The following is a 21033-nucleotide window of genomic DNA, read 5'->3' as shown; positions in this document are numbered from 1 at the left end:
ATCACTCAAAGCCGCAAACTTCTCTGTTCTTCACCTGGAAGGTCAGAAACCATGTGATAGAAAACCAACATCCTGTTTTTAGAGAAAAGGAAGGGACAGAAAACAAAGATGGAGAAGGAGGTACAGGACGATTGAAGATCGAAGAACGGGGCTATACTTTGCATGATCATGTGAAAGTCAAATTGTGGGGGGGGGGAATAACCTGAGCTTGAAATTTAGTCTCAGACCTTTCAGTTATAGATGGCAGACACATGAGCTCCTAATAACTCAACCTCTTTTCCTTCCAGAGAGAGAAAAGTGCTGGAGCTGTGGCTGGGAGAGGAGACAGGATGTTTTCTGATCTCATGTGTCTTGATGGTGAGTCAAACTCTCGAGCACTCTGCGTCTGTTTGACTGAATATTTTCCCTTTTCAGCTTTAGACATATTCTTTACAAAATTAATTGACGCAAAACACATTTATCTGCACTTCATTTAATATAAAACTGAGATATTTTGATAAATGCAAACTCTGAAAATGTAATTTCCAGCCGTGTCACTTGATGCTTCAAACCGATAATACAGTGAAGGGAGTGAAATCCAAAGCTAAAAGCTGTATTGATCAGGATGGACTTGAGTGTTGATTGATCCTGCAGCAGAAGTAGTATGGCTCATCCTACGTGTGTGTTTGTGTGTGTGTTCGTGTGTGTGTGTGTATGTGTGTGTGATTGTTTGTGCGTTTCGAGATTGTAATGCCCTCTCGGCAGCAATTTGCCTGCAAAGTGCCAAGCTAATTGACTTTCTGCTGAGCACATGGACAGGCTATGTAAAATAAACCACACTGACGATAATAGAATCCCGTTTTCTCGACTGAAGCATCAGGCGAGACGCGGCCTCCGTCTGCTGAGCGGACCGCCGGATATGAACGAGATCAGCCCCCCCGGTAGAGCTTAGTAAATTTTAGAAACTCTCCGAAGCTTTAATTTCACCTGAGTGATTCAGCAGAGCTCGAGGAAGTCTGACGATAAAAGATTTTCATCTCTCAGCGTCGTTTTTATGATGTAACTCATACCACAATTTTTGACAGACTTATGTTTTTATGATTTTAGGTAATTGTTACTGTCAAAAAACGTAGAAGTCGTGAAATATTGCAGCTCAAAGAATCTCAGACGTGGATTCACTTCATATTTTTTGCCTCTTGATTTCAACAGTGAGCGTTCTGCGTCGTTTCATTGAGATTCCTTCCACATTAGGCAATGAACCTGCCACTAAAGGAGCCCTCATCAACAGCAGAATATGCTGACACGGCTCCAACGCAGAGAGCCCGGGTCGAGAGTAGAGAGTCAAAACCATGTATGCTGTGGAAAACCCTGCAAATAGCTGCTTTCAGACATGCACCAAACTCCGGAGATCCTCTGGACATTCTTAGGAGGGGCTTGTAAATGTGAATGCTAATGTGCGACTGAGCCTCCAGACTCTCTGCGACTTTGTCCGGCCAGCACCTTAGTAAAAAGTCAGCAGAATGAAAAAAAAACACAAGGAAAAGAAATATCTCCGCATGAAAAACAGAGCCATACATCTCGAACCGACAAATGTCAAGAGAGCTTTTGGTGATAAGGGCCGACTCTGGTGTCGATGTGCTGTCACAAAAATCACATGATCTCCGCAGAAGAATTTATACGTTACGCATCTGCCTGCTGCACCACCCCCGGAGCACCTGGATGCTCACCGGAGATTTATTGTGAATGTACCTGAGCGGAGACTCTCTCCCGCTGCCTTGTGCACGTCTGAAAAACTCGGAGCTTCTTCTGTGACGGTGACCTGCCGGCAGGAGAGTGAAGCTTCGCCCGGGCCCAGCACCAGTTTGCGTCGGAGGAGAGAGTAACTCACACCGGTGAAGAATGTCAAGAATCCTTGTGTTAAAGTTCACACTGTATGTGCGGCTGGATCCTGGCAAACAAAAGACAGCTGGGTGTGTGTGTGTGGGGGTGTGCATGTGAGCATGTGTTTTTTAAGAGTGTGAAAAACAGTAGATTTTCCGAAAAGCTAAAGAATACACTCAAACAAGTGTTTTTACTGCATCATCACGTATGTCCAGTCCAAAATTACAATCTGCGTTTGTTATAAACACATTCCGTCTCACTCTCTCTCTCTCACACACACACACACACACACACACACACACACACACACACACACACACACACACACACACACACACACACACACACACACACACACACACACACATCTGACTGGCAGGTAGCAGGCAGGACGTCAACCCATAATTACACCCTTAAGTTAGCAGTTTATTAAAAGACGGGTCAGCCAGACCACCCAGACTCCCAGCATAAGTCACCTGTTTCATCCGCAGAAAGGGGAAAGTCCGGGGCCCAACACTCCTGGCTGTGTTTCGGCAGCGCACCCAGCTGTGACTCAGTGTTATTCTGCTGATCAAATATTGGCTCACAGTTGGAGGAATATGTTTTACGACACTGGCTCTTCTCATTTTCTGGGATATTTTAAAGTTCACAATTCTGAAAGAAGGGGCGCTCTGTATTTCACCGCACTGGAAACACGTCAGCGTGATCTCCTCTGACGGCTTGATGATTCTGCAGACTAATCTGAAAAGCTTTGTTTTCGAATTTTCCAGCGTGTCTGTCCTACTGTAGACCTCAACGCCACCGCTGCACCATAGCTGATTCTGCGTTTGAAATCCGTGCTTGTCGGCTCAATGGCAAGTGACAGCGTGTGCCACTACGAGACTGCCAGAGGAGATTGGGGGGGGGGGGAGAAACAGATGAAATCAATTTCATCCTTGTTTCGTGTTTTTCCATCGTTTTTGATGACAGATTGTAAAATGGGTTTCATATGTATTTTTTTAATGTTTTCTTTCCCCCCCCCCCATAGATTCAGAAGAGGGCAGCGAGCGTTTAGTGTCGTACATGTGAGGCCGTCCGCGCGGGAATGTGCCGACTTCAGCGCTTCTGAGATTTAAACCCACGGGACCGAGGAAGACGAGGAGGATGCTGCAGTGACAGAACAGAAGGAGCTGGGTTTGCAGAGATCGTATCAGGTGAGTCGGTCCTTAGAGTGATATCTCTCTCTTATCAGTGTAACAGTAACCTGGTAAATTAAAGATTCAGTCACGGGGGGGAACGCTGCGTGTGGCAAATTATAACCGACCCCATCATGGTGAATAATCACAGGAACGCTTACTGGGATATTAGTGTCGCATATTTGTCAGCTGTCGGGTTTTTTTGAGCAACCAGATGATCATGTGAGTGTGTTTTGGCATCTGATGTGATGTTTGGCTCCCAATGGCATGCCGCTTTATCTGGAAACACAAACACACACACACACACAATACTCCATCACATCGCAATCCCTGTTTGGTTCTGGCTTTGGTCGCTGGATTAGTGAGTCGGCCAAAACAGGTGACAGGTGACGTTCCCATGTCAACACTTCATGAGACTGACTTTAACTTTGGATTAACTCAATTGCAACAGCAAACAAAAGGTGAGTCATGTTACTGTAGCCTGCATGTCAGTTTTCCGCCGCGGTTCTCGAACCCCGTGTTTGCCGCACATGCCCGTCACGTCCCCGCCGGTGGGAAGCTTCAGCTCGTGACAGCTGCTGTTCTTTGTTGAAGCGATTTGTGTTTTTGGCACAAGTCATTATGATTTTCCAGACGTTTCCCCCGGTGACATCTCCGAATGGTTTTTTCGGGTTATTTTTTACGACCTGCTCCCCTGCAGCTATGGGCTTTATATTATTGCTGCTCCATAAGGTGTCTCGTGTTACTTTTGACAAATATCCCACTGATGGTTTACTTCTCTTTTAGAGAAATACTGCTGCTGTACTCACTGGCCTCCAGCCTAATGTGAGCTGTAGCAGTGGCTGTGATTAAGTCGCTTTAATCATCTGATTTGTTTGTGGTTCAGAGGACTGATGGATCCACTGAAAGAAAAGTCTCAGACTTCCTTGAATAAATCGGCCAGTGTTGTGTTGGGTTTGGCCTCGAATGACCATGTCCGGGAAAAATCCAGCGCATCAAACTTGACCAACTGCCTTTGAAGTCTTTAAAGTGACTTTTAACCATATTGATTTCAGCTGTATTATTCCTCCCAGCAGCTCAAACCGCTGCCGTCAACTTGATTCAGACGTGCGTAACATTCGGGTGAGAAAAACAAGTTAGTCGCTCGTCTTTATTCCGGTTCGTTCCGGTCTGGGAAGAGATGGCCTCTCCTCTCCTCGTCCGTCCAGGTCTGAGAGCTTCACGCGGAGCGGAGAGTCACGTTACAATAAAAAGAAAGACAGAGAGAGACACAGTCAGCTAACCTGCCGCAGCCCGGCTTGTTATTGCAGGTGCTCGGGAGCAGACACATCTGTCAATTACCCCGACGTGGCTGCACATGTGGAGCTGCAGTCACACATGAGCGGCCTCATGTGCACGTTGGCATGCCAGGATACACAGATTAGGATTTGAGCATCAGAGGAAAGGTTCAGTGGATGAAATGCCTCCTCGGTTCATAGTATCCAATGAGTGAATCTGGAGTTTGGCCTTTTTTAGCTACATGTATACACGTGTATCATTACCTGCACTAAGGAGGTTATGTGATCACCCCTGTTCGTTTGTTCGTTGGTTTTACCAAAACAAAAACACCTGAACCGAACTTTCTCGAAACCTGATGGAAGGATGTGGTGTGGATCAAGGAAGGACTGATTACATTTTTATTTTGATAGGATGTTTTTCACCATTTTCCCAGGGAATAATTCATGGATATAATAATTAAGCACATTGAGGGAACTGATTTCTATGAGGCTGAAATTAGTCTGTTTTCGACTTGTACAATGAAATTAAATAGCAACCTTTTTTGTGCATTGACACAAATCAGATCGAATCAGGTATAAAGAGAAGAGAAATTGAAAAATATAATGTATACAATTAAACTATAGCAATATGTGCCGGTGTAACTCATGAAAACAATGATATGGCTTATTGCTAAAAAGGACAACTTATTTGGTTAAATAAAGTGCATTAAAACCATTTAAAGTGCTCCTGATTGTAAACATGGAGATAGAATACATGCATACATTTAAGGTGGTTATTATTATTATGTTGGATGTCAATCTGGAAAATATACATGAATTTTAGTTTATTTATTTGATTTTTTGCTTGGATGAAACCCGCAGTTGTAGTAAATTAGATTTGCAGATAGATGGACACGTTAAAGTCTGCACAGTGGACATATTTGCGTGTCCATTTAATCAGTCTCAGACAAGTGTCAGACAGACGTGAGAGACAGCGACCGGAGTAGAGCTGATCTCCGTCTGTCTGAGTGAGAAATGCTGCTGCGGCCACATCCCTCATCGCACATCAATCTCATCGTGTGCAGAAACTGTACGGAGAGGGTGATGAATATTCACTGTCACTACACACAATCTATAGTCTCTGAATAGAACTTCAGATTGATTCTTATTTGAGGGATTTTATCTTCACGTTAAAAAAACATCTCAAGCTGTAGTTTTGCAGGTTTAAACACCCATTTATCCCAAGCACATCTCTGTTTTAGTGTTTGTGCACACTCCCTAACATTTTACGAGGTGTGTGCATGTGTGTGAGGGATTGTGCTCGCATCTGTGTTCGCGAACAGCCGCTCCTTCTTCCTCTGCACCTGCACACATGTGACTACGAGCAGTGGTCTCACACTCGGAGCACAAAGAAACGCTCCCTTGCAGGAAATTGACAGATAAGTGACTTCAACTGCCCACGTCTCTCTCGCTGCTCTATTGGTTTCCTGATTCCATTTGAGCTGAAAAGTCCTCGTTTCAGACGCACATGCAGACGCTCAGTCACGCAGCTCTTTCTACAATTAAGAGCTTGTTTCTGGTCTGGACACAAAATGGTCAAGGTGCTTGGTGTTCCCCCCATCCTTTTAAAAAACCCTATGTTTATTTTAGTTTTTTGAAAGCTCTGCAAATTAAGCGGTAAGTAACCTTGGGTGGACTGTTCCATGGGAGCAGCAAGTGGGAGAGAGGGAAGGGGGGGGTGGGAGGGAGAAGAAGGGAGCTGAGAAAAAACTAAAAACCCTCAAATGTGAAAACGACTGGAACTCCCATGGTTTTCAAAACAGAGCTCAAGATTTCATTACACATACCTGGACAGCTGAGGGCATGGAAAAACCTCTCCCTGTGTGCGCACATGTACACACACACACACACACACGTGTACACTCAACGGCAGGGTTGTTCAGAGGAATAATAAGAATAATGTTTAACTAAATAAAGCAGGGACGACTCCCAGCCAACAGAGCCAGCGCGTCGGCTTCACAAATGCGCAGAAGTGCAGTCATCAATCAAAGACAGGAGGGCCACAGTCTCGCTGACAGGCCTCGGACAGAGAAGAGGCAGAGATTTGGCCGCTCTCTGTGTGTGGAGGGGCCGGTGGCGGCTCTGTTCCCAGACCTGATTATAGCTTCACGGGCAAAGCTCGGTGGGGATTTTGTCCAAGGCGCGTTCAAGTCTGACTGATGATGAGGCATCACATCGAAACCAGCGTCAGCAACGCAGTAAAGCTAATGCTCTTGTCAATAAGGCGGGCTGGCAGCATTCGTGTAGGTCCTGCTCAGTGTTGTTTTATTCGGTTTTCGGTGCCGGTGTAAGCTGCAGATCGTGAAAACCATCTATGTGAGTGCGTGGTGGGAATATTCTCATGGTGGCTTGACAGTCGACTGGTAACGGTTTGACTGGAGGCAGTAAATTGGCCTAAACTAAGGAAAACATTGCAAAGGGAGACAGACGGACCCGAGGAGCCGAGCTGGAGTTTAGTCCCTTAAATTGGACCTTCACAGGGTTCAGGAGGACACGGGTGGATGGGGGGGATGTAGGGATATAAGAAGGGGGTCGATCCTCTGGCAAAGACAAAACCCCCAAGGTTTCGGCTGTGAGATCTAACTTGGTCTGTGTAAACATGTCTGGAATGACACTCAGTGTGTGTGTGTGTGTGTATCAAGTGTGCTCCATGTGAAGCCCGTGGAGTGTATGTATCTGAGAAAAGCGAGAAAAGAACATTTTTCTTCCTTTTTATGTGACATGACAAATATTTTCAGCCTCTTTTTGACATTTTGATAATAAATAAAAATTCCTCCATTTATACAACAAGTGCAGTGCGTGTTCTAAACCTTCCTGTTTGGATTGGGCTGTTTGCTGAAACTATAAAAGGGACCTGCAGTAATTGAACTGCAACATGTAAAGACCGGCTGCAGAAACGTTCACCTGTTTATTCAAAGCTCGACTCAGTAGCAGAACCCCAAACTGGAGAATCAGTTGTCGTTGCCGTTGTTGTGAACGAGCCGTTGTCGCGATTGCACCAAATTCAACACTGCACTTCCTCCTGCCAAGTGTGAAGCCAATAAGATCTGCCGTTCTCGAGAATCTCAATATCTGGAATCATTATATAGATAGATGTGTGACCATGTAACTGATAATCCATGTTACAGATAACCAAGGCCTGAAGTTTCCTGCCACAATATGTCAGTTTGTCCTTAAAATCATATTGTATCATATAATAATCTTTTTTTGCATGAACCTGATTGTGAAGGTACAGCCCTTGAACTGCTCTGGAAATCGCTCTTTGATTTGATATGTTACCATAGAAACCCGAGCAGGCTGCGTTTCTCTCATCACCCAGTGCACACAGAGTTCATCATCGTCTCCATGTTCCCCCGTCAATTTGAATCGATGTCTCACTGCGTCCAATCGTTTCTTCACCCCGCTGTCTGTCTACATTAGGCTCAGAGTGACAGGACAGCTGCCTTCGGTGCCTTATCTCGGTCGATGTACGCAAACACAAGGATTCATGTGCCTTTGCAATGGATCTGCCATCACAAATTAATGTTACATGGCTTGTTTGACTGAGTATGCTGTCTCCCTGCTCGGGCGTCTGATCCTGACATCGGACCCAGAAAGGGGGAATCATCAAGGAGGAATTTGGCAGACTTTGATCACAGGGCGGTCCAGTGGGGGGGGGGCAGGGTTAATGTTAGTGTGTGAAGAGGAAAGCGTGACACATTCATTTTTTTTTTTTGTGACACAAATCTACAAAGCTTATCATCCAGACAGCGAATGTGCTCCGTCAGCCGGACAAGGGTAAAATGACCCTCGGTGGTAAATTGTCAATCAAATGCCGGATCACAATTTCCTGTTTTGTATCACAATGAACAAATTAACAGCTGTGACATCATCGTCAAGGCCAACAACCAGGGATGGCCGTCATAACCGAACCATAATGTGCTTTTTTCATGACTGTTTACATTCCTGCATCGTGGCAATAGTACCTGCTCGGCTTTGTTTTCGTCGTGCTTTGAGAAATGCATGACGGCCATTCACCGTGTCCTTGTGAGGACAGTTAGTCTCCACATTCACTCCTCCGCAGGCTGGAAAACACTTTGATCCTCCTTTCAAGTGATGGGAAATGTAAGAAGAGAACTTACAGATGCAGTCCGTCATGAATCACAGGAAGAAAAAAAGAAATAGATCACAAGCTTCTCCACAGATCATGTGCCACGATATTATTGTGATCTCACTGATGAGCTTCTCCTCTGAGGTTAAAGACGAGGTCATCACTGAAGTCACAGGTCAAATCTAAAGCCGTTTTCAGACGTGACCTGTGGGCGAAGTCCGGAGAATCGGGTCCGGACTTCACCCACAGTTTGCCTTTCACATACAGACATATTCACACCGGTGTCAGCTCTTATCACCACAAACTCTCCTGACATCTTCGTCGGTGTCTTCTACGTGTACGACACCTCATTTTCACCGGGAGATATTTGTTTTCTTCTTTGTTTTTTTCATTTATGCATCTGGCGCATCATCAACCCCCCAACTCGCTTGCTGTGAATCCAGCGGAGGATCCCCTGCTGTGTTCACACATCGTATTCTCCTGGATTTCTACGGATAATATACCAGGAGGCCAGGTGGAGAGCGTCTCACTCTGACATTTGCGCTCATGCACCTCCTCCGGAGAAAATAGGGAGTTCAGTGCATGTCGGAAAGCAGCTTACACGTAGGTTAGAAGTTAATCCTGCAGACTCTCAGCCATGTTCAACACTTGTACCGCTTTAGATTTTTATCGCTCAAAACTAAAAACATTTCAAACAGCCAGTGTAGTTGAATGTAAAATACATGTCAAGGCAACTTTCCTCCCACGAACCTCCCTCTTTGCGTCTCCTTGCACTTGTAGCGGACTTTATCGGTGAAACCCCTTAATCCACCACAGCTGCTCCACTGTAAATACAATTAACCCCAGTAATTGTGTGATGTTGACTTTGGGTTTTGTGCACTTTCTCACTAACTGCCGGTAGCCCGTGCTCTCTCAGGATGACATCATGGGTTTCAGGTTGCCCACCGTGGCTCCGGTTCCCAGGGGGGTGTTTGGGGGGGGGGGAGCACAGACCCGGAGAGCAGATCCACACTGTGAAGAGACAATCTCTCTCTCCCCTTCTTCGGCTCACACACACACACACACACACACACACACACACACACACACACACACACACACACACACACACACACACACACACACACACACACACACACACATACACACACACACGCAGTGGACTGACCTCTCTGCCACCTCGATCCTGAGCTCAGAGTTTGTTATTGGCTCAGTTATGATGTGTTGACAGATGAGGCAGATGTGTGTTCCCAGCGTATAGATGGTCTGTCGGCGCTGCTCTCAAAGTTGAAAAGATCTGGAAGGAGTTGAGTAAAGACAGTCGTGTTGCTTCATGGCAATCTGGTAGATGTTGGTGATACTTGAAAATCTGTGTTGTCAATTAAGGAACACTGGGACACTATGTTTTGTCTGGTGTGTGGGTGTGTTATTTTTAAAGGGCATAGGGTGTAAAGCTACTCACATATGTATTATCATGGCTTCCATAGCTGCTTTCAGACATGCACTGAACCCCTGAGATTGTCCTGAAATGTTCTGTAAGGGCTGTATGTGAGAACGCAATTATCAGAGTCAGTTGCTCCAGACATTTCCTGGAAGTTTTCCTGTCAGCCCCCAAGTAAAATGTCCGTAAAATGTCCGAGTGAGCCCATGTGAGAATACAGCAGGAACATTCACAGGGAGCAAGCAGGCGTTTCGCGGATGTTTCTAACACATGATGGACGCATGAGGGAAAAAATTAAAACAATTCAAATAACTCAGAATGATAAAGAGATGCCGTAGACGTAGAAGACGCCGTCTGCCACCTGCATGCTTTACCAAGGTGCCACCGCTCGCCTGAATGTTCCAGACATTTTACTGTTGTCATCTGACCCGGACAATATCCTGCTGCATTCTTAATATGGAAAGGTCCAGAAAATGTCCTGACCCAATGTCCTGAGTTCATGTCTGAAAACGTGTAATTTGGGTGACCTTTTGGTTCCTCTGAGACAGATGACATGCTTTTTGTGTAACTGCGTGCGAGATTTGGATTTTCGAAGACAAAAAAATCAATCACCCAAGCCACATAAAACACCGTGTAGGTCTCTCTGGTCGGCATGTTTTAAAAGTCACCTAAACTCTGAACAACACAGTGATTCAGATCAAAACTCAGCACAAGGACAATGCCCACATTTGTTTTGTGACCATTTAAAAACCACAGAGGCAGTGAGGCAGGAATTCTCTGCTCAGGATCAGTTCCCTGTAACATTGGCAGTATTATTGAAAACATCAAGACCATGTAGCTCATTGTGGGTTGGTCTTGTGAAGCTTTCCCAGGCACTGCAGACCAACGCTCTCCGTTTACCTCAGCAAATGTCAGTCATTCTGTCAATCACCTGTTTTACTCATTTAGAATAACCTCAAATACGCAGTGTGGGCCAGCTCTCCCCTGTTCCTGTTTTATTTTTCCACTGTCTGCATGGACACACCTGGAGCACACACACACACACACACATTCACACACACACACACACACACACACACACACACACACACACGCACGCACGCACGCACGCACGCACACACACACACACACTGATCCATAACTAAGGCACCTACAAGGAAGCACTAATTGCAAAAGCTTAATTCTGCTTTCTTTCTCCTGCCTGGTAGCTTTAAGGTAAAACGTGATGGATAGAAGCAGAAGGTTTATGTATTTGCTTGTCCTACGGCCAAACTGGAAGGTTTTGGAATCACCTGGCTTCATGAGGGTAAACTTTTAACACTTGAGGATTGTACACACTTAAAACCGAGGTCTGAAGGGAAGGATTTGTCCATAATCCTGTATTGATCCTTCCTAGACAGGCTGTCTGGTGGACTGACACTCTCCCATACCTACAGCCTCACCACATCTAACTATAGAAGCAAACACAACCCCAGGCCAATTTGTAGCTGATTTAATGGCTCGTCCAGGAGTTTTTACGTCGGGGGCCAAGAAAGACAGAATTGCCCGTTTTGTTTTCCAGTTTAAATGTCAGTCCCAGAAGTCTATGCGTTATTACCTTGTTGTTCACAAAGGTTGTGCATTGTGGATATTTTACTCCTGCTGGCGACCACACAGCATCCATCTCTCCTGATTAAACTAAACTAGACTATAGGGACTCAGCTGGAAAAGCTGCCAGCCAAGGTTCAGAGATGGGGAGTTATGAAGAAACTCGCGTTGGGTTTGTTTTGCTGTTCGTAAGTAGATGGTAAATATTAATTAAAGCTGGCATCTGTAATGATTGTAATAGTTTTTAAGTGTCCTAAAGCAAGTTAGATTTACCATGATTGGCCTTCAGCCAGTAAACAAACAAACACGCAACCATAGCAGAGGTTTTATCTACTTGTTTTATCTACCTATCCTGAATCAAAGGCAGAGCTTCATCGCTTGAATAATAGTTCAATAACCGTAACCGAGGTAAAGGTTTAAAATAATCCTGATATTGATTTGAAGTCATATCGCCCAGGACATACAGTCAGGATATCTCAGCCTCAGCCCCCTGACTCCCTGGAGCAGTCCTTTGAATAAGTGTAGTACAGTAAGACTATATTAGTAAACAGGTGGTCACAGAAGCACCTGTCTGTGGGACAGCAGTTAGCCCAAACCCCCCATCAGTCAGTTGGAGGAACTCAGGCCTTGAAGACCAACTGGGGTTCACCACTGCCTCACAGGAGAAATGTATGGGGGGGGGGGGGGGGGGGGGGGGGGGCTGCAGGTCTCACAATACACAAAACTCAAATATATAACATCTGTGGAAAAAAGAGGAAAAAAGGTCAAACAAGAACTGAAGATGGATTAAAAACATGTATCCGTGCTTTGCATCTCGGGCTGTATCCGTCAAACAGAAGAAGAAAAGGTAGAGAAAGGTAGAATGTGTGTGTGAGTGTGTGTGAGTGAGAGAGAGAGAGGGAGGACAATGGCTGGAGTGTGACTGCCTCAGCCAGCCGAAACGTGTGGTTGCATTCTCGCTTTGTTCCATGAGATCACAGTTGTGGCAGATGCAGGATTCGACTGGGAGCAGCTGTTTTGCTCCGCGTTCTCCAGTTACAGACGCTGGCACTGCCTGCACTCTGGGGATGGGCAGAGGGGCACGCTGTCAAGTCTTAATAGTGTTTGTTCTCTGAGGGTGGGCACAAAGAGTCCTCAGACCCCCGCAGTACTCCAGCCAGTGCTCTTGGCATCGGAAGAGAGGGACACGGCCGAAGGTGTTAAACAGAACGGGACTGGTGACAAGACGGAACACGCAGCTGGTCCCGCTCTCACAGGACCCGTGGCGCCATTAATAACGCTGACTGTGGAGGTTACAGCAAACTCAAAAGATTGTTGGAGAATACACTTGTTTATTCTTCCTCGTTGTCAAAGTCAGATCAGAGAATAAAAAATTCACTTTGACAAACGCAGTGCACCCAGCTGCCCGACTGACTTGTACTCATAAGTTCTTCAAGGCTGAGTGGAGGTTTTAGTGGCATCTAGTGGAGAGGTGGCAGACTGCAGCCAACTGAATCCCCCCCCCTCTCTGCTCACCCCTCCTTGTGTGTAAGAGAAAACCCATGGTGGCCCTCAGGGTAACATAAAAACGTCTCTAGCATCAGTGTTTGCTTTGTCCATTCAACATGGTGGACTTTGTATAGTAAATATATTACCCCTGCCTATTCGAGCTGCAACCATAAGTCAAATAATTGATTAGTAGATTGAAAATAAATCACAGACTTATTTGTGTTATGGTTTAAGTCGTTTTTAAGCAAAAGTCCCAAAGATTTAATAGTTTCAAGTCCTCAAAAATATCTGGAAAGTTTCTAACATTATAGTAAATTGAAATATTTTACTGTTGTTGGCTGGTTGGACAAAACATGGAATTTTTTGATGCCATCTTTTGCTTTAGGATATTTATATGTTTAACTGTTTTCTGATATTTTAAAAATATTCAAGAAAGAATTAAAGTACAGCGTGTTTAATTTTATTATGTCTGCTCAAAACTAAAACAAAGCACCATCTGCTTAATCTACAATAATGGCATCTCTGTTTAGCTCCAATGTGGTGCTCTCCTTTATTTATTTTTGTAAGTAACATTTGTAATTGCCCTTATTTTTCAAACGTGCACAGATGTCTCATAACATTGCGAAACGCACGGTGAGAGCAGTAGATTTGGGAACAATGAGAACAACAACTGCCAACAAGTTTCCAGTCGTAACAGCCAAACCCTGAGTCAAGAGGGAAGAAAACAAACGAATACGACTATTTGCTGAAAATCCACACTTTTCCATGGAGTCACGTTCACATTCAGTGGATTTAACAAGTGACTGGAAGCATCTGTTGTTGTGAGAGAAGTCGCGCATCTTGGCCCGAAGTGTTGACCACAGTTAGACTTCTTCTTTCTCACCAGGTCTGAGCAAGACTGAACTGAGTCCTGGTGTGTGAGTCATAGATTAATTGATCCCAGCCACTTTCTCTTCGCTGTTACTAAGCGATATCATGAGTCAGCCCAGTTTCTCACAGCATATGTTTTTCCAACATGTCACATATGTCCCACAGGCCGACTGAAGAATGTAGATACATCACATGGTAAATAAATCAGAAGTCTCAAAAAAGCAAAGCAGTGGAAGTCCTCAACTGCAACAACAAAGCAACAGAAGTGACACTGGGGAATTGTTGGTTTCAGAAAATTAGCATTATGTTAATTTAAAAATAGATGTTAAATAAATTTATATATTTTTGATTCTTATTAACTATAGTATGGAGAATATTAATAGACCAATTATTATTATTTCTTGGACTAAAGGTCAAAGGTCAATGTCCTGTGCATATGAAAGCGATTTGCTACAGGCCATTTATCAATAATTGATGTTCATTTTAAAAATAAACATTTGGAATGCTATTGTCTATTTTATTCTTTCAAATTCTTCACTTACATGTTTGAGTATGGACGGGGATGGATTCAAATGGACTCTTGACATGTCAAGGCTGTAATACTAGTTCAGGCTAATATTGATATTTGGGAGTTTAAAAAAGATATGAAATGATATATCAGTTCAGTTAATTAAGACTCATTCGTTACAGTTATATTATATTGTATTATAATATATTTTTAAGAAGTCAAAGACTCTGTCCCTACACACGCAACATCAACTGACCATGGACTTTGTTCCAATATAGTTTTGATATGTTGGAAGCGATGCTCCTGACAACCTGCATCATTTATTTATTTGGTGTTTTTGTACAAACTCTTATATCAATTTGAGAGACTAAAATTAGTTCTCCTTGGCAGTGGACCAGCTCACATGGATTAGTGGTATTTATTACAACCCTCAAGTAACAAAAACCAGGACTAAAACCAAGAGATGTGTCAATTACAGACAATATGAGGAGAAAACTGCCACTTATCATACTTTGTCCTTAAAGCAGCTTTCTCTCTTACACCGGCTCATATTTTACAAACACGAGCCCGAATTCAGACATGCCGTCTGTACACTGCAATTTTAGCAGTGAAACCTGTGTATGTGGTTGCGTCTGAAGATGCTCGGTCATGAGTCGGCCTGCCGGGTGTTGTCTTGCTCCCTGTCAGCAGTGTGGGGATGGTGCCCGCAGTGATGTGCACTTACAGTAAGTGAAGGAGTGATGTTTCAGAGATGGATAGCGTTTCCAGTATTTATCGACTGCTGTGGGGCTGCGAGGCTGCGAGGCCCGGGATGACACTGCATTCAGATACATTAGCGGAGGAGGGAGTCTTGACGGCCTGTCAGAGGGAGAGAGGGGGTTGAGAAGTGTGGAGGGCAGCTGTTAAGACATCACCAAGCTTATGGTCGGACGCAGGGGCATCGATCGCTCTCCGAGCCGCTTCCTGTGTTTTCATTTCGCTATCATGGGAAGAGAGCAAACAACAACGTCAGGGGGAAAGGCTGAGCTCCATATCTAATGGGCCCCGATCTCCAGGGACAGAGATTTACATGCACCGGGATGCCTCATAATGTATGTCTGGGTGGCACTGAAGCTTTTACTGATGGAATGAGAGTGGTAATACTCACAATAAACTTTCTCACAACACAATTATATTGTGCGCACAGTTTATTGCCCAGGAGAGGGTTCATTTTTAACAATGTCTAAGGGCGTCCTCACACCTGGAGGTCTGAACCCAGGGGCCGTGTCTCGATGTTGATTTCATTGCCATTGTAATATCGTGGTATTCATTCCAGCGTAACGTAATTCAGGTGCAGTACTTCACACTAGTTTCAGTGCACCTCCACGTGACGTTAGATTGTCGGAGGTGAGGTAACAGTCAGTCAGAACTATCCTAAATATGGGTTTTCACTCTGCAAACGAACCGAACAATGGTTCAGTTTGATCCAGAGCAGGACCACATCCTTAAGTCGGACTAAATTTAGGTCCGTTGATCCCGACGTGGTCCGAGGCATCTTTCACACTTGTTATTTTTGTTCCGACCAAACAAGGTTGGTGTGAAACTCTCCTAAAAAAACTTATTTTAAATAATACCAGCCCTAAGTAGTTCCATTTATGTCATTGTATCTCTATTAGCACTGCAGCTAATGTCACGTTGAGAAAAATGCTCAGCAGCTTAACCCGTTTTTAACCTTATAAACCGACTGGAGAGTTTGAAATAAATCATTGTGTCTGGTTCATGTCCAAAGCTCCTTGTAACTTTACACAGACGTGAACTTTTAATACAAACTATTGTCTCATGTGCCACTCGACAGTCCATCACAAAAACATCAAGCGTGTCTGTTGTTATTCTAACACTGAGGACATGAATATTTCAAATTATATCAGATTCATATTACAGGATATTTTATTATGACTACATTCTTTTACCTCAAAAATAATAAATACTCCAAATGCAGACACGCGTATTTTCATCTGCACTAAAGGAATGTTAAGTACTTTTTGTACAAATTAAATATACAAAACAAAAAGACAATCTGTCATTTTTACATTTTGGCTCAAAGCTGTGAATTTCATTATGCACCCAAAACGGGTGTCAGTTTTCCAATATGTGTGTATTATCAGGAGCTAGATAAATGAGAAGGGAACGCAGACGGGGAGTTGTAAACCAACTTGCTTTTTCCCGCTGAATTAAATGTTTATGTTGAGGCTCAAGCCGAGCCGTTGGCCTGTTTCTCCTAATTAAGAGAAAAGGGGCCTGATTGACAGATGAGCTCCGGGTCAGTCAGCCAACCAGAGAGGTTTCCCTGCCAAGGCTGCACGGCCTCTGGGTTTCCCATCAGCCCCGCGAGCAGATGGTTTTCACACTCGCTCAAATGCTCCTGTAGGAAAACAGGGAAGTCTCATCTGTTTTTGTTGAAGCTGAGGGATTAACATGCAGCAGCCTCTTGGAGGGGAACCAGCTTACTAAAGGGAGATGGTAGATTGGTTATTGTTTTCATTGATTGATTGATAACTTATTGGATTTACTCTCTGGTTTCTGAGCTTGCAGCCAATGTGCACGGGGTGAGGATTTGATTTTGCACTTGACTACACTTCACTTGACCTCAAAACTCTTCAGACTTGACTTTTGATCACTGACTTGTGTGAGCATCAATGTACTTGTATCGCTGAATTGCATTGCTGGACTGTTTATATTTAAAAAACAATTATCTGCATGTAACTCGTAAATATCTGTGCTGTAGCCTTGATGCTTCAAAAAAGAAAAAGAGAATAAATGAGCCTTTACAAGGATCATTTTTTACTTTTTCCCCAAAAGTTGAAAGTTTGAGGTAGTTTTTAGGTGTAAGCCAAACTAGATGTGTGAAAGAAGCACAAAGTAATTATATCCTTGCCGGTGTCGGCTTAGGATCAGACGAATCTCTGTGTTCCTGAAATTGCAGTGTGATACCCAATTTGTACGTCTGGTCGCAGATGGAAAAACAATCCACCACAGCAAAAGGTCACTGTGCCTGATTCGCTCCAGCCCGGAATCTCACAGCTGCGAGATTCACCCGCAGCTATTGTGAGTCCTCGACTGTCCAGAAAACCAACACCTCGTTTCATTTGCTCGTTTAGGCATTTACTTAATTGAATAAGCGACAGTCAGGCAGGCAATTATGGGATCTGGAATCTTTTAATCTCAGTTCATCTTGACCCTTATCGTCAAGTGCAGGTTAATGCTGGTGTATTTCTGGAATTAAAAACCGTTTCCTAGCATCTCTTTCTGAATTCCTCCTTCAGATGGAATAAGTAGCTACAGAGATTAGAGGCGATTTTGCCATTAAACGGTTTCGAGCGACCACACGGTGAAAGGAGCTGAGGTGTGTGCCGTATCACTGTCGCCTTCACACCGCTGACCAACACACAAAAGAGCTTTCAGCACTGGAGCCAAAGGAGGGGTGTGGGTGCAACACGGAAAGTATGCACAGAAGACTCCCTCCCTCCCTGCTGCTCCTGCCCTGCTCGCTCAATCACTCCCCAACAACACAGAGCAGGTAGTTTGACCAGAGGCAGCGGAGCAGCTCCTGCTATTGATTCCCTCTGAATTTGAAGTCGTAAAACTAAATGTATCCAAACACCATTAATCACAATGGCCAGGGGCGTTTTTTTTTATAATGAACAGATTCTTCCTGGGGGCATCTACGGCCACTTAATTTGCCTTTAAAAGCCCACCTGTCTGTGTCAACTAGTCCGTAGAGAGGTGCACAAATGGAGTCCAGAGGCCGTTCCAAGGGTTGGGTTGTGTACATTCCTTCATGTGTTGCTACAGTCGGGGACAGGGAGCGAGGTGAAAAAGGATACAGTGTGCAAAAAGCTGTAAAGAATGATGTACAGACGAAGATATGCTGCCGTTACATGGAGCCAAACGTTCTTATTTCCACTCTCAACATATAACGCAGGTAGATAGAGTGGTAACACTGTCCTTATGTCCGTCCAGAGCCATTTCGTTTTTTGGAGCAAAGTAGTAGTTTTTTTTCCATAAACAAAGTGGTGCTTTTTGCTTTTTTTTGCTTTTAGGCTTTCTCGAAATTAAATAATTTTCTGTATTTCCATGGCAACGAAATTTGACATCACACAGCGTTCTGCAAACTGCGACACAGCAGAAGCTGTTGCTCTCCTGCTCTGATGCCGGCCAAAGGCTTAACATTCAATAACTTAGGTGCAAAGAAAGCGGGACCCAAGCAGAAATGAATTGTATATGTCAAGAATTTTAATAATTCCCCAAATTGGGATCAATAAAGTGCATCTATCTCTATCTATCTAACTTCCATGAGGAAAACACAGTTCAAGGGGGTGGTTTTTAACATAGTCAGCTACATTTTCCCTCCTGTTCCCTTATCTTCATGTGCCCTTGAAGAAGCACAGTGCGCTTATGGCTTTTGTCACACAGACAGAATTAAGAAGCACTAAGCGACCACCCTGTTTGCTACGTGGCCACAGCCTCGTCACATCAGACTCACACCTCACACCGCTTCATATTGTTTTTGACAGATTTGACACAAACCATGTCGTTCAAGCTGCTCTCTCTTCATGAAACACTTCCTGCAGCTCCGGTACGACATTCCTACACGCGCTCCGTGCACACACACAATTAGCACTTGTTAAAGAGCATGTGATATGGTAAATACGCCGGTGTTTTTTCCCATGATTACAGCGTCCTGTGAACCTTAGAGGAAGCTAGTGCTCTGGGTGACTTACTCCACGTCTGTCTGAGAGCTCTAAACCGACACAATGCTTTGTCCTTTTCTCCTACAAAAAAAAAAAAATCCTCTGTCTTTTTAACCGAAACTTAAAGGTCAAACTATTGTCTCTGCTCAGCCTCTGTCCCCTCGGCACAAACGGACACACACGGACAGTCCACTGAGTTCGTCCAGTTCTAGCAGCGGGACTAATTGGAGCGAGAGACAGGTGGAGGCACTCTCTGGTAATCAGTCTTGTTAGAGGACGGGGCCGCGGCTCACACTGCGATCTTTTTGTTTTTGCAGTGTGAACGGTGGAAGGAGGGCATGAACTTTTGACACACTCGCATATGGGGCCCCTTTGTAGCCTGCCAGGCTTCGGTTATTGGAGGTAACGTCAAGGTACTCTGTGTAGCTCCATTAAAAACACGTCGCTCTATGCATGTGCTTTGGAAAAGGAAAAGAAAAAGAGAAAGAGAAATTCATGCCACTTTTTCTCCAAAACGTATGAACATACAATGCTTTGCTCTGCCCCTGAATTTCATTTCCCATGCTGCATTTATCCCCGCACATCCCGGTGTGATCACATATCCATAGGTCCACTTGTCCCTTTCGTTCACTTCCCCTCTCCGTGTGTCGGCGTGTGTGTGGTAAGTACCGGCTCGGTAATGATGTGTCAGTGCGAGCATGTCCACTGTGTGCAGACAAGTTGCAGTATAATGCAACCAGGCAGGTGTGAGGGTCACAGCCAGTTTGTGGGCCAGCGTTTTGACCCCTGCTGTCTGCTTTGTCTGACCGTCAGAGGAACCCCTTAATTAGACCCTTTGGTTTGCAGCGTACACCCGACGCAGCCCAGCGGACACTCAGCAACAATCCCTTCATTAAATGCTCCTGGTTGACTTGGCAAGAAGAGCCTCAGGTTCCCAATTCTTGCTGCACAAAGGCCATGTTAAGAAAATCTCCTGTAATTTTTCACTTTGAACTCAGAGCAAGTGTTTGTCCTTTTTCCTTTTTATTGAGAAATGACTGCATAATCTCTAACAGAATATTTAGATTTACCAAATTGCCATGGCTGGATGGAGACACTTCTCTAAATTGCATTTTCTTTCTCATTTTAGTTTTTCCGATTTTCTGTGCTGTGCTTCCTCTAACGTAAACTATACTGTATTTACGTGGTGTCGGAATAATCGCAAGAAGTAGTTACTGACTGGGAAAATTCACGTGAAAGTCAACAACTTGGAAAGCTGGCGGTAACATGAGCTGCTGACGTCATCGCTTATAAACCAATTTACATCCTTTTACACTCAGCTCTAAACACGTAAATACAACACAGTTTGTTCATAGCGTCCATGTTTTATCCACATGAAGAATTTAAACCACATGAAGACACAGCTCAGGAAATGGGACCTTCTGAGGACCATGTGAATTCACAGTTTGTGCAACGTGCCTCTGGAAAAGCTGTCGTTAATCAAGCAACACACATCCGGTTTAAATACATTTTCATTGGGCCAATTCACTGTATAGTTGACAAATCTGTAAAATATTGCTCTACATACTTTTTCTCCCCCAAAACATTTGCTCCTAACAGCCCAGAATGATTAATTGTTGAATTACTCACTGGTGCACGGTGTTATTTCAACAAGATGTTGCCTGTGGTTTGTGCATGTCTGCAATGTGAGTACAGTCTATTATGCCAGAGTGGAGTGATCAAGTGGCCAGAAAATGAATGGGAGCAGAGCTGTGAAGGAATGAGGTGAAGTATGGCTCGCTGACAAAAAACAAGGAGACTCACTCCAGCAGGGATTCAAAGAGACTCGTCTTACTGACCTTCAACAGGAAAGAGGGAGAGAGGAAGGATTTCATTCTACTGTTTTTGGCCGATCCACGTTTTGTCGAAGAGGTCCATGGAAAATCTGTGGGGCACTTTGTTAACTCACGTCTGTCAGGGTTGTGTGAC

General features: G+C 44.3%; 1 protein-coding gene across 4 annotated transcripts in view; it reads left to right on the top strand.

The window, feature by feature from the left end:
- bmpr1bb (bone morphogenetic protein receptor, type IBb) overlaps window positions 1–21033 on the top strand; it is a 48313-nt gene that overhangs the window by 3590 nt on the left and 23690 nt on the right. For all 4 annotated transcript variants that reach the window (XM_034601967.1, XM_034601964.1, XM_034601965.1 and 1 more), the window contains exons 2-3: window positions 288–357; window positions 2888–3053. The gene's annotated coding sequence lies outside the window, so the exon portion shown is untranslated. The remainder of the gene's footprint in view (window positions 1–287; window positions 358–2887; window positions 3054–21033) is intronic.

Source organism: Hippoglossus hippoglossus, chromosome 12 (genome assembly GCF_009819705.1).
Source record: "Hippoglossus hippoglossus isolate fHipHip1 chromosome 12, fHipHip1.pri, whole genome shotgun sequence".
In the NCBI taxonomy this organism is placed as follows: domain Eukaryota; kingdom Metazoa; phylum Chordata; class Actinopteri; order Pleuronectiformes; family Pleuronectidae; genus Hippoglossus; species Hippoglossus hippoglossus.
This window is presented reverse-complemented; position numbering and strand designations above follow the sequence as displayed.